A 14,453-nucleotide genomic window follows, 5' to 3' on the forward strand; every position below is an offset into this window, starting at 1 on the left:
ATTAAAACATTGTGTCCTCCCAAAATTTGTAATTTGAAATCCTACCCCCCAAGATGATGGTATTAGGAGATGGGGCCTTTGGGGAGACGGTTAGGTTGTGTGGGCTGCGCCCTCATGAATAGGATTAGTGCTCTTACTTGCCTTGTCCCTTCCTCCATGAGAGGACACAGCAGGAAGGTGTGTGTAGTGTATGAATCAGGAAACGGACCCTCACCAGACACTGAACCTGCTGGCGCCTTGCTCTCAGACTTCCCAGCTTCCAGAATTGTGAGAAATAAACTCCTGTTGTTTATAAACTACCCAGTTTATGATATTTTGTGATAGCAGCCTGACCAGACTAAGACAAATATATTGATTTCTATTCAAGAAGACTTGTAATTTTCGTGGTTATTGTTTGGTTGGTAAATTGGTTGGCTTTACCAAGCCAGAGATCAACCATCTGTTTAAAGCACAATTTTTGGAACACTGAATTTCATTTTAGGTTCTGCTTTAATTTGGTATTCTACCTAAGTTCTACACTGGTAACATAAAAATTACCACAGGAAATTAATTTTTACTTTTGAATCAACTTTTGGTTTTGATCCTTCTTTTCTACTTTTAGATAGATTTCTAGAAAAAGGAACAATGGGTTTGAGGAGAGTGTTTATTTAAAACAGTAACACATTTTAATTTTATTATTTATGTTGCTTAAGAAGCCCTTCTCTAGCACTTAAATGCCACCTACAGTCTCAAAACTATCTTTTGCTTTGTTCCATCAACTTCCATTATTATCAAAGAAGCAACTATCAGTTGTCTGTTTGCACATCTTGATTGCAAAGAGATCGTATAGAATTTTCCTTTGGTCTCTAGAAGCTTACAATTTAGAAAAGGTACATGAATCCTCATACATAGGCAATAAAAAATTGATTCTTGAGCTAAATCATGAATAGGCACTAAACTATTGTGACATATAAATGTGTATATTTTAAACTTTAAATGAGAGAAAGAAAGCAGAGAGGCCCATTGTTAACATTTTTTGATATACTCATACAGTGAGTGCTCCCCACCTACCCACCATTATCTCTATTTCGGTGTCTGTATCAATCTGTATATATATACCTTTCTGTAAAAAACACAAAATTTGGAAATCATTGTAAATGCAGGTTTGAAGTCTAATTTTTTTTTCTAACTAAATATATTGTCAGCATATACTCACATTATTAGATAATCTTGAAAATGTCAATTTAATATATGCAAAGTATTCTATTGCTTTAGCATAATTTATTTTGTAAACCCTTTATTATTGAATATTTAGGTTGTAACCACTTTCGTATTATTGTAAACAGTGCTGCACTTAACTCTTATTTGCTTATAACAAATTTCTAGAAGTGAAAAGCTAAGTCAAAAATGGTCTGGGATTCTAAGTGTATAAAATGTTCAACTCTTGATTTTTTCCATCTCCTCCCATCCAGACCTCGTTGAGACACAACACTTAGCCATTTAATGAAGCTGGTTTATATGATAATTCTTTAAAAGTTGTGCTTCTACTCTAATTGAGGAGATAAAGCCATAAAAAAAATCAAGCAGAAGGAAGGATCATCTAAAACTGATAATTCGGTTTTCCTGTGTGCATGTGTTTTGTTTTGGACCTGAGAGGTAGGAGGATTGATCAAATATAAGCTTGGAAAAGATGAATAGACTCGAGACTAGGAATGAGAAGTTAAGAAAGACATTTGGTGACAGTCTAGCAGTGCAATATTTATCTTCAAATAAATATTGGAAAATTTTTGAAAAAGTATGTTCAATTACATTTCCATAAATGTAATTAATCTAATCATAATTAAAAACTAAGTTGCAGAAATAATTCTGGCTGTAAATGAGCAGGAAAATAATCGATTCGATTCAACAGCTTCAGTACTTACAACGTACGAAATTAAACTTTTGGATCTTGCCATCTCCTTCAGTTTGTCCCAGTGCCTGACAGCATAATCGGGGCTGAATTTCTTGATTACTGGTATTTTAAGTTAGATTTCTATTTAAATTTAGTTTTTGGTGTTTATTAATCATTTGGGAGATAGCTTCATAATGGTGTAATTTTCTCCTTTAAATTGTGTGCTTAACTCTAGTCAATGTTCATTCATATTATGTATGCACATCAAAGAAAAACTATGGATAAGCCATATCTAGGGAGATAAAATGCTGCAGATTTCTTACTGTCAGAAATTGCCTTATTTCTTTCACATTTCATTAATTCAGCTGAATCCCTCGTGTATCCTAAGAATAAATTACTATGTAATTTTTGAGGTAAAAATGCTATGTTTGACTAGAAAGAATCTTTTATGAAGATTCATTAGACTTTGTTTAAAACCATAGCTTTGAGGAGCAGTCATATTTTGAAAATATGTCAGTTTTGCCTTACCCATCATTCTTCTCAATTCTGGAGAAACTATGAAAACTAGGACAAGTTGATTTTAATTAATATTTGCATAATTCTCTTCAGAGTGCATTGTAATTTCCATTACTTTTAAAGTGCTTCTGGAACCACAGGAGACAACATTCCCTAGTTTAACTACATAGTTACGAGTAAGTACAGTAAATATTAGTATGGTATTATGATTTATGAAAATTGTTAAAGTTGCTTAAAAACTGCTTAGCTCAAAAACTAAGGATTGGGTCCTGTGTGCGTGTTGTAGGAATTTGTTAGTTCTCTACAGATTTAAGAATACAAATAACTATGAATTATTCTTTTGCATGAAATAAGGGGATACATTTAGAGGAGAGGTAACAAGTACAAAAGTTACTAGACTATCTCTGAGTGCAGAGCAACCATTTAGTTTGGATATATGTAGGGTAAAGCTATCACATGTACATTGTGTTAAAAAACTTCCTGCAATCATAGAAACCAGAACAACTGACAGCTGAATGTTAAAGAGGGTTGTAATTACCCTGAATATACTAGAAGACAATCCCTATGCATTCTATTATATTAAAAACCATATTTAGATTTTTTTTTTTTAGGCTATACATTTGAACCCAGACACTTTTATGGCTGATGGCACTCTCCCATTGCTGTCCTTGAAGAAGAAAAGGTGACTCATATCACAGTCACATCACACAGCTCTATCCAATTTCACATGTTGTTCCTGGTTGGGTCAGGTGCCCCCAAATCACACTGGGCTATCTTTCCACAGTCCCCTGTCACAGCCAACCAGGCCTGGATACAGACTCTTAGAAATCCTAAAACCTAAAAAATTATGGTGCCCCCAATAAAACAATACTAATTTGTAAGGTAAAGTCCAACATCTTCTAATTTTCCTTTTCAGCACTTTGATACTCTTTCCTTTTTTTCTCTTTTTTTCTTCTCTCCCTTCCTCCATTTTTTCTTCCTTCCTTCCTACCTTTCTTCCTTTTGAATCCTTTCCTTTAAAATTTCCTTTTTAAAAAATTTTTTAAAAAGATTTCTTTTAAGGCTGGCTCGTGGCTCACTCGGTAGAGTGCGGTGCTGATGACACCAAGGCCACGGGTTCGGATCCTATATAGGGATGGCCGGTTTGCTCATTGGCTGAGCATGGTGCTGACAACACCAAGCCAAGGGTTGAGATCCCCTTACCGGTCATCTTTTTAAAAAATAAAATAAAATAAAAAATAAAATTAAATTAAATTAAAAAATAAAATAAAATAAAATTAAAAAATAAAAAGATTTCTTTGAAAATCTTTTAAAAAAAATTATGCTTCTGCTGTGTGGGTGCTGTCTAAATTTCATCTCCTAACTCAATTCAGGAAGAAAGAAGTGTCCTTCTTTCAAAGGTGAAAAGAAACCAAATGAAATGCCTAAACCTCATTTGGAATCATCAACAGAAACAAATTACTTTAAGGTACTTTATAGACAATTGAGTGACTTTGACTATAGACTGAATTTTAGATATTATTTAATTAAATTTTCTGTAAACTATACTGGTATTTTGGTTATATAGAAAATGTTCTCATCAATAGGAGGTATATGCTGAAATATCTGGATGTCTAGTGCCTTGATATTTGTAACTTGCAAATTGCTCGGGAAAAAAAAATTCTGTGTATACATATATAGAGAGATAAATAGACAAACAGAGACAGACAGTAACAGAAACAAAGAGACAGAGCATAAAAATATGACAAAAATGTGGTAAAATATGTACTATTGTTTTCAACTTTTCTGGAGGGGTAAAACCATAATCAGTAAAACTAGAATGCCAAGTATGAAAAGAAACATAGTTGGTACTATATGCAGCTAAATATTTGAATTTTTTTTTTCATGGTCTGTAAGGTATCACTCCAACTTTGATTTGTTAGATTTATCAAAGAAATCTAGAAAATTTTAGACCGTTTTTAGTTGCTTATTTTAGGTAAATGGATTTATGAACACACACAAATACACAAAGACATGAATTCAATCATTCATAAGTCATTGGCCAAATGCAATTGCTTTCAGAGGAGGTCCAGCCCTTTAAAACCCAACTGGTTTCTTTTGACGAATTTCTTCTTCTACAACATTAGCTTTCTAGCAGCTCAGAACCTGTTAAGAAACAATAACTCAATATTTCTTATACTCTCCTAATCCTTAAAATGTATTTCCTTCCTTTATTCTTTTAATTACTAAAATTTAGTGATTGTCTATTTTATGCCAGGACCAGTGTTAGGCTCTGAACATACACAAATAAAAACACGTGGGCGCTGTCTCAAGAAGTTCACGATCAGTTGAAGAGGCAGACATATGACAAGTGATTACGGTATAATGTAAAAGCATTATGGTAATGGTATGTATAAGCTACTATGGGAGCATGGAGTAAGAAGCCCTAATGTAATTTGGTGGAGGAGGGAGGAGGAGGTGAGGAAGCAGGTAATAATGATACAATAATAAATAGCAATGGTGGCAACAACAATAATAATAGTGCTCAAATGCCATGCAGTCCTGAATATAATCGTTGTACTTATGGAGGAGTAGGTGAGGGTTGATGGTTGGCAGAACCCAATACAAATTACCAGGTAGGGAAGGGGCCCAGGATATATCAAATCTCAGGTAAAAAAATGTTAGCAAGTCTACCTGGCTAGAACATTTTTGCTATTGCCACACACTCCTTTCCCAGGTGCTTCCCATATGTTATCTAGATAATAATTCTTCCATTTAAAAGAGACCCGCAGACTCACAGGAGGTATGTGATTTGCTTCTGGACAGCAGCTGGTGTGTGGCAAGACAGAATCTAGGTTAGAATTCAGGTGCCTCTGACTCTTGCTCCCTCTGATATGTAACACCACCTGCACACAGACCTTTGCTTAGGAGAGTCTTGAAAGAGGAGTAGGAATTTTACAGGGGAACCAAGAAGAAAAGAGAATTGTAGGCAGGAGGTGAGTATGCAAGGCATTAAGGAATTAGAGAGGTTGGCAAGTCCTCATAGGCCCAGTTATTAGGAATGATTAGAGTAGAAGTTATGTGGGTGGAAAGTGCTGGGAGAGAAAATTAGATAGAGCTACCTGGGCCAGAACGTGTAGGGCTCTTAAATATTGTGCAAAGGGGCTTGTACTTTACAGAGTAAGTGTTAGAAAGCCACTGAAAACCTTTAAGCTTTGGAATTACATGATCAGATTTGCTTTTTAGAAAGATGTCTCTATGCAAAGGTCCTGGCAGATTCTAACAAGAGGAAAGCCAGCCAAGGGCAAGGGCCAGGCAGGAGGTGGAGACTGCACTTTGGCTGGAGGCACCTCATAGGATAAAAAAAGTCTTTCCCTTTGCCTGTATTCTCTACAGAATTTATGGTCCTTTCAACATGAAAGAATGTAATATCTTTTCATTAGAGTCATAAAAACCATCATGTAAACATGTTCTTTTTAAAAATGTTGAAAAGGAGCCACCTTTGGAAAATGGTGCTCAGGGAAGCAATGGTTCCCTCTGCTACTTCCAGACATGCTTCTCCTTAGGAGGCATTGATGGGGGGGGGGGGGGGGGTGGAGACAGGAAATAAGGTTCAGGGGAAAGAGTGCTTGAACTAGGTCAATAAAAGTACGGGTGGTGGTGGGGAGGATTGGCTATGCAATTTAACATAATTTGATAACTGATTAAACTCAGACACCGAAAGTGAGTCAAAGATGACTTCTTGTTTTGTCTGAGCAACTGGGTGGATGGTGGTGTTTTTCTCCAAGATACGAAGTCTACGGCCATACCACCCTGAACGCGCCCGATCTCGTCCACGATACGGAAATATTTGGAAGGAAGATTTTGGAGGAATGATGCTGTGTTTAAATTTGAACATGTTGATTTTGCATTTGAATGTCAAAATCATTTCACCACCATTTGTTGAAAAGAATGTCCTTTCTCCATTGTACCTTCATCAAAAAATCACTTGACCCGGGTTCGGATCCTATATCGGGTTCGGATCCTATATAGGAATGGCCAGTGCACTCACTGCCTGAGTACCGGTCACGAAAAAGACAAAAAAAAAAAAAAAAATCACTTGACTATATTTTTGTGAGTCTGTTTCTGGACTTTCTATTCTGTTCCACTGGTCTATGTGTCTGTCCTTTTGCTAATACCACACCGTCATGATGAATGTAGTTTTATATTATGTCTTAAAAATAGGGTAATGTGAGTCCTTCAGCTTTGAAGAATGTCAACTTTGTTCTGTTTTATCAGAAGTGTTTTGCCTTTCCATGTGAATTTTTGAATCAGCTTGTAAATATCTACAAAAAAGCTGGCTGGAATTTTGATTGGGATTGCATTGATTTGATAAATCAAATTTGGGAAAATTGACGTAATATTGAATCTTCCAATTCACGAACATGGTCTATCTCTTCATTTACTTAGACAATTTTTATTTCTAGTATCAGGGGTTTGCAGCCTTCTGAATATAGATCTTGTACATATATTGTTAGATTTCTCTCTAAGTTCTTCATTTGTTTTAGTTGGACATGTTGATTTTGAGGTGTCTGTGTACATCTATGTGCAGATGCCCTGTAAGAAAAAAGATATGAAAGACTGGAGGTCTAGTGTGTCATCTAGGCTGGAATTCAGATGTAGGATAGTCACATTTCTTATGGACAGAAAATAGGGGAGAAGAAAATAGTGCTGAGGATTAAGAGTGGTTAATTACCAACATATAGTTAATTATGGCACTTGATGCTCTAAGTTTATTTATTTATTTATTTTTTATTTTTTCAAAAGATGACCGGTAAGGGGATCTCAACCCTTGACTTGGTGTTGTCAGCACCATGCTCACCCAGTGAGCAAACCGGCCACCCCTACATGGGATCCGAACCTGTGGCCTTGGTGTTATCAGCACCACACTCTCCCGAGTGAGCCACAGGCCTGCCCCAGATGCTCTAAGTTTAATAAATATCTCAAGGAAGACCTGCGAACCTCCATGATGAGGGTTTAATACATACATTTTGGCACCAGAGTGTGTGTTTAGATCCTGGCTCTGAGACCTTGCTAAATCTCTAACTGTAAAATGTGTACAGTTATAGTCTCCATCTCATAGAGTTATTGGAAGATTAAATAAGATAGTGAACCTGGAGGACACAGAACAGTGCTCTGCATGTAGTAAGCACTCAAAATCTGTTGGCTATTTTTTTTAGTTGCATTAATGGCTTGCTGGGTGCTTATTGTGGGAATGCCTTGGAAAAAAGTATGGTTTTTAAGATCAGGGCATTTTCTGATAATGACTATTGATTTTCACAAGAAAAATTGGGATTAACTGTAAAAAATTTTTCTCACACAAGATATGCCCAGGTCTGGGTACACCTTTCCAAAGATAAACAACATGTAAGAAAGATTATGTAACATCTAGAATTCCCTGCTAAAAATGGTTTTCATTTAGAAACCACACCTGCTTGTAGTTTTTGATATGTGTTTCAAACATCTCCCAAATGAAGTATGGGACTTGTGACTGGATATCACTATGGACTCATAATTTCTTTCTGGAGGGAAGCAAGAAGACTGGTTGGAATTCATATCCTTCCTCCCCATCCCTCCTCACCCCAGTGGTTGCCTGGACTTGCTCACAGATGTTATCCCCATGGTCCCCATGGTCCCCATGGTATAGTCTCTCTCCATCTTTGCATGACCTGACCCTACCCTTGGACCTAGAGTTCTTCAAAAGAACCCCACTTTTGGACAAGCACAGAAATTATTCAGTGACAACTGGATGGTCCAGACATTGCTTGGCACTTTGATGGGGGGAAGGGAAAATTGACACCCTTCCAGAAACTTTTTATTTTCTCCAATCCCTATCTCACTGTGTTTAAAACAAGAGTCAAAAACTGGCTGGTTAGCTCAGCTGGTTAGAGTGAGCTGTTATAACACCAAAGTCAAGAGCTGGGATCTCCATACTGGCCAGCCACAAGGAAAAAAAAAAAAAAAAAAAAAAGTCAAAGCAATGTCTTGCCCCCAAAGGGGACCACTCTAATTTTGGCAGGTGCTAGGATAGAGGCCCATAACTATTTTTTGCTTCTGACATAGTAACATAGATTATAGATGCTCTAAGCAGGTGAATGAGAATTATGCTGTACTACTTTGAGATCTCTTACAGCTCTTACAGTATATTGTCAGTAGAAAGCCAATTGGTCTGGGACACAATGCCATTGCTGCTGCTACTATTCCTTCTGGAAATTATGCAGTGCTTTTGTATTCACAAGTTTCTAGTTTTCAAAGCGTGCCTTGCAAGTGTAACTTGGGTCCAGGGTCTCCTAAATGCCTAGGTGCTTGCCATAGCTAAAAAGTCTGAAACAGGAAATGAATCACTCATAACCCTTTGTTCTGAGTTTCTGTTGTTGTAGAAGGTGACAGGAAGTCTTGAACTAAGAAATACTAGACTGTCCTCAAATATACAGGCTGAAACTGAAATACAAACTGAGATGAACTTGTCTCATTTTAATGCTAAAATCTCTTCCCAAGGAGGAAAGGAGACATCCACAACCTACCTGTCCCTTTTTTATGGCATGAGTCAACTATGATGGGTAAGTCTCAATTTGTCACCTACAGGCTGTAACCTGTACTAGCCGAGGACTCAAGGTTTATCCCGTGTAACAACTTCCTGAGGTCTCGCTGTTGCCCAAAGGTCACAGTTCCTCCCAAGCCCAAATGTAAACTTGTGTTGAGAACTGAGAAATGAACTATGTCCCATAGTTGGCCAATTCAGATTGAACAAGCATGTATCCTTCATTGACATGAGAGGACCTCAATGAGAACTTAGGTGGAAAGTTAGGTGGGAACTTTGGGGAGACACTGCTTTGGGAGCAATCTTCAGTGTTCTCCTTACTTGCAAGTAAGACAGCTTTTTCCTCCTTACCCCGGTCTTGGTGGTTTTGCACTATGAGAGATGGACCTCATAGTATGGTAACAAAAAAGTTTTTAAAATCACCATAAAGCGAAATGGGTGGAAGAAATGCTTCAGGTAATTTTGCACAGATTCCACTAGGTTACTCAGATTGTAACACTGCAGCTAACCTTGGGTGAGTGATTTGAAAGGCTTCTGAAGTATTATTCTTTGGCCCATGGTGTGCCAGGGTATGGCACGGATTGATCTGGTTTTTAAATCTTTTAAAACCTGAGAACTACAAATGTCACAAACATACCACTGTGAATGTGAGCTTTGAACATCGTTAAATTGGGTCTCTCTAATTCATTTGGTTTTATTATATATTTTTTTAGATTTAATATTTTGAATGCTATGTGTACATTTGTGCATATTATTTGGAATCAATAATTTTGACATTTTACATAAAAGTGAGACAACACACAAATTAATAGATAGTAACTATCTCTTGTTTTATGAAATGGACATAAGCCTGGCAATAGATGAAATATTTATGAGTAAAATTTAGTTTTTCATTCATTCAATAAAGGCAGAAATGCTTTCAAACTCCAGGTTTGAGAAATCTGATGCACAGCTCCTATTCTGTTTCTGAAAACTACCAGCTCTGTCTACCCATGCCAGCACTCAGCACTAGGAATCACTGATCCAAATGGAAAATTATTTACACTTGAGGCTCTGGATTATTTACAATAAATCAATTAAAGCTTATTTTAGTTCAAAATTCTGTAAAGTTAACTGATGGGTTGATATATTTTTAACCTAAAATCTTTCCTAGAAACTTGAAGGGCCGTATAAATACTCCATGACTAATTCAATTCCTTTTTGGGAGAAGGGAAAGATGAGAAAGAGTATGTAGTTTTGTTAATCCTGTTTTGAGTCATTGTCATATTAATCTAGCAAGGAAGATATTACCGACCACATTTTACAAAGGTGGAAACTAATTGCTCAGGGAGGTTAAGTTCTTTACTCAAGGTCAGAGAGCTAATGTGCATGACAATGGGCTTTCAAATTCAGGGCTGTCTGATGTCAGGCTCCAAGATTTTTCCACTGTATCACTTATATATTTCACTACAACCTTGCAAAGTTTCATTTATTGACTCTACCAATAATACAGATTGTGGTTTTTCCCCCCCTGTAACAATGTAATAAAATTCTGTTACTCCAGTCACTTCTGCACAATTTCTTTTGTGTCAATAGACCCATCTGTGAGGCACCTGGCCAGGTTGGGGTGGGGTATGGTTGGTTTTTATTGGCCTATAACTTGGTTTAATTATCTCTGGATTCTTACAAACAAGCTATGATGAAACAGGATCATTCCTTGTAGGTGAGATAAGCATAAGGTGAAACTAATGTCTTACCAGCACTTGTCACTGGTAATATATATGTGATAAGTAAAATTTTAGTATAAGAAAAACAATGAAGATGGCCAGGACCAGTTGTGATATGCCTCTCAAGGGCCTGGACAGTTCTATTTTCTTCGGAGTCATGTCTCATGTCTTATCTTTACTTAGTCACTGTACCTCATCCAATGTTCAGAGTTTCTTTTTGCCATTTACTGTGCTTTCCTCCTTTAGGTCTTTAACTTGACACATTTTGCTCTTTCATATTTAAGGTTTCCTCTTTCAATTCCCAAAAAGGCAAAATGCTTTTCTCCTTTGACTTCTCTCCTTTAAATTTTTGTGTTGCAACATAATGGACCGTCTGATCGTTAAAACTAAAATAAAAATACAAAAAAGGCCTTATTTTCTAAACAGGCCCTCAATGCATGTTTCCCACGCCCTTGTTTGCCCTCCACTTCCTTTGCCTAATTTAGATCTGTAAGCTCAACACATAGGCACTTTGTCTTTATTTATGTACATGTGGTGCCTAGCAATAGTCTTGAACTTAACAAATATTAAATAATCATGACTTCAGAATTATTATTAGTATTGGTATTTAAAAAAATCACAGTTGGTCAAGAATACTGTTTTGGCTCAGTTGACCTTGTCTGATTTTGACCCTGGTATGGTAGACAGCTGTACTGTAACACACTTGCATTTACCCTTGAATACCACCTGGAGACCAGAGCTGGCAATAATTGTAGCTGATCTTCTTTAGAACACATTTACAAGTTCTGCACTGCATGCCAGTTCACTTGTGGATGTAATTTCAGTTGTGCATAATCACCTTAACATAACTGGAGAAACCCTGATATAATCTTATACAATGCTCCATTATGACAGAATTATCTCACTAGGTTAACTTTGCATGTTTGAAATGGAAAGGTTTTTTCCCTTTGAATTACTAACTCGAGCATTCATGATATCTAGTGTGGGCTTAAAAAATCTATGCATTAAGGACTTTTATTGAGTGTATAGTGGCATTTATATTGTTAGGTTTTAAAATGAAGTTCTTAATTTTGCCTATTTTCAGGCTTACAGAAAACCTTAATCTGTATATCTTACCTAAACTCCTTTACTGTTCCCTTTGAAATTGGCCCAGTGATTTTAGACCACAGTTCCATAGGGCAATTTATAAAAATAAATGCCAAACACTAGGCAACAACAGAAGGAATTGCTGGTGGATCAAAAGTTTAACAATGCATATTCCTTTAGAAATGTCAGCATCAGCTTTCTCACAAAAAAGAAAATAAAGAAGGTTGTTCTCTCCCACTAGCCCAATATTTCAAATGCAAACAAATCAATGGAAAAAGTAGTTATGTCAGTGTGAGGAATACAAGTGTAACCAAAGAAAACAGTTTTGTTAGTTTGTATATTATTTAATTTACATATTTATTAATTTTATGTCCAGGGCAGAACCAAGGTAATGATATTGAAAAATCAGCAGAAAATAGTTTTCTTTGTCTAGAATCATTTCCAAAATACCTAAACATCTACATGACATTGACAGCAGTGTAGTTCTTACATGGCAGCGTCCTCAACTCTGAAATTATGATGATTCTTATAAAGTCAAATTTAAGAGTCTGAACTTAATGGTGCTTTTGATACACTTCATCTAACTTGTTTCACGAGCTCTAGCCTATGAACACAGTGTATCTCTCCTGGATGTTTGTAATTGTACTCCCCATCAAGGACTCTCTGGAATGCTATTTGCAGGTGAATACAGTATTGAAGCTTGAATTGTGTCCCCTAAGTTTTATGTCTTGGAAACTTAGCCCCCACTGTGACTGTTAAGAGGGTGGGAAATCCTATTATGGTAATTGAAAGGTGGAGACCTGAAGAGGTGATTGGATTGTAGGACCATTCCATAGTGAATGGATTAAAAATGGTGGTCAAGGGCATGGTTCTGAGAGCTTTAAAAGAAGAGGAGAGTCTGTCTTTCTCTCTTTCAGCTCTCTCTGCTTCCATCATCTTGTAATGTGAGAACCTTGGGTCACTGTTGCCACCACCAGATGGACTTTGGACTTCTGGGCCTCAGAAACTGTAAGCAATAAATTTCATTTTCTTCATAAATTACCCAGTTCCAAGTATTTTGTTATAAGCGACACAAAACTGACTAATAGAGATGCTCATTGAGAATGATACAGTGTCTGAACTACAGCCTTCCACTCTTCTGAGATTCTTACTGACTTGGCTACAGGAGTAAAAGTAATTGTAAAACAATGTTAGAAAAATGTTTCTGTGAGGGGGGAAGTGTGTGAGGAATGTCTTTAATAGAACTCAACCTCTCAGTTAGAAACCTTGCCTTCAGAGGGTTTTAACAACTGAAGAAAGTGGTAACCAGAAGAAGCTCTTGTTTTAGCAGAGTAGAGAGGCTTCCTGGATCCTTTCTATCACCCTCACCCTCCTCGTAGGATAGGTGAGTAAATCAAACCAGTGCCTGACTCATGGGACAAGCTCCCATGAAGCAAGGGAAGGGACCATGTTTGTCTTATTCACCACTGGTATTCCAAGCATTGAGATTAATACCTAGTCCATAGTAAGTACACAATAAATATTTATTGGAGAGCACGGATCCCCACACCAGCCAGCCACCAAAAAAAAAAAAAAAAAAAAAAAAAGGAAAAAATTATTGACTGATTTAACAGTAGGAACTCTTGTTTTTTAAACAAAACTTGTTGGAGCAGGACTCAAAGGAATTTTATTCTATTTTTTTGGGCAGGCAGCTAGGATATTTTAAAGAAGATTATTTTAACTCACTTTTAAAGATGACTCTAAACACTTAACCTACGTGACATGTTTATGGATGTATTAGATTTTACAGTTGGAAAGATAAAGCTTTTTAAAATTACAAATAGAATGGTATTAAGGTCAGAACTTGAAATGTATTTCTGGACTTAAAACCCAGTGCTCTGTCTCTCTCCCTATCCCCTAATGATTTTCTAGATAATATGATGGAAAAGAAACAGGACAAAAAAACTCTCATTTTTATACTTGGCTTTATGAGATAGCATAATAGATGGCTTATTTTGATTATGGTTTAGACTAATTGGCAAATTGGCAGATCTGTGTCTTATTCTGTCTTCTGTGTGTACCTATCACACTGTTGGTGCTCTAATGTTCATAAGACAGCGATGAATGCCAAGTATCAGATGTCCTAGATGTGAGCAGTGATAAGCATTATTGACATATGTAGATAAGGAGATTATAAATAGTGGGAAAATTAGCTTTAATTGAAGTTAAATGATAGCATAGAAGTTGACAGTGAGTTAGTCATTTTGTTGGTGGATAAGACATACTATTCTGCCTTACCTGAGGTCATGGGTGCAATTCAGTATCACAGTAGAGCACTCAGAGAAAAAAGAGCTGGGTTTGCCACTGGAGTTTACAAGTCTGGCTGTGAGATCTGGCTGACAGGGCTTGCTGAGCTGTGCTCATGATTTGAAGGGCTGTCCTCTATCTTCTCCCTTCCCTATGGGGAAAGTAGAAGGAGTTCCATATACTCCAAGCATCTGGGTCCCTGGACCTTACTGCCCTGTCACTTCTAGGCCTCATCTTCCAAGGCTGGAAGTTGGCCTTAGGAATCACCAAAGGGTGGCTTTTGTGAGGGGTGTGATGTATTTTAGATGTGCAGGCTGGGTTGTCCTCATGTGTGAGCCTTTTTTGTGGGATGGGATGGATCTGAGATGGGAAGAAAATGGGGTATGTGTTGTGTGCCAGCAGCCAGTACTCCCTGTAGCAGTACTCCTGC

The sequence above is a fragment of the Cynocephalus volans genome, chromosome 9 (genome assembly GCF_027409185.1).
Source record: "Cynocephalus volans isolate mCynVol1 chromosome 9, mCynVol1.pri, whole genome shotgun sequence".
NCBI classification, from domain to species: domain Eukaryota; kingdom Metazoa; phylum Chordata; class Mammalia; order Dermoptera; family Cynocephalidae; genus Cynocephalus; species Cynocephalus volans.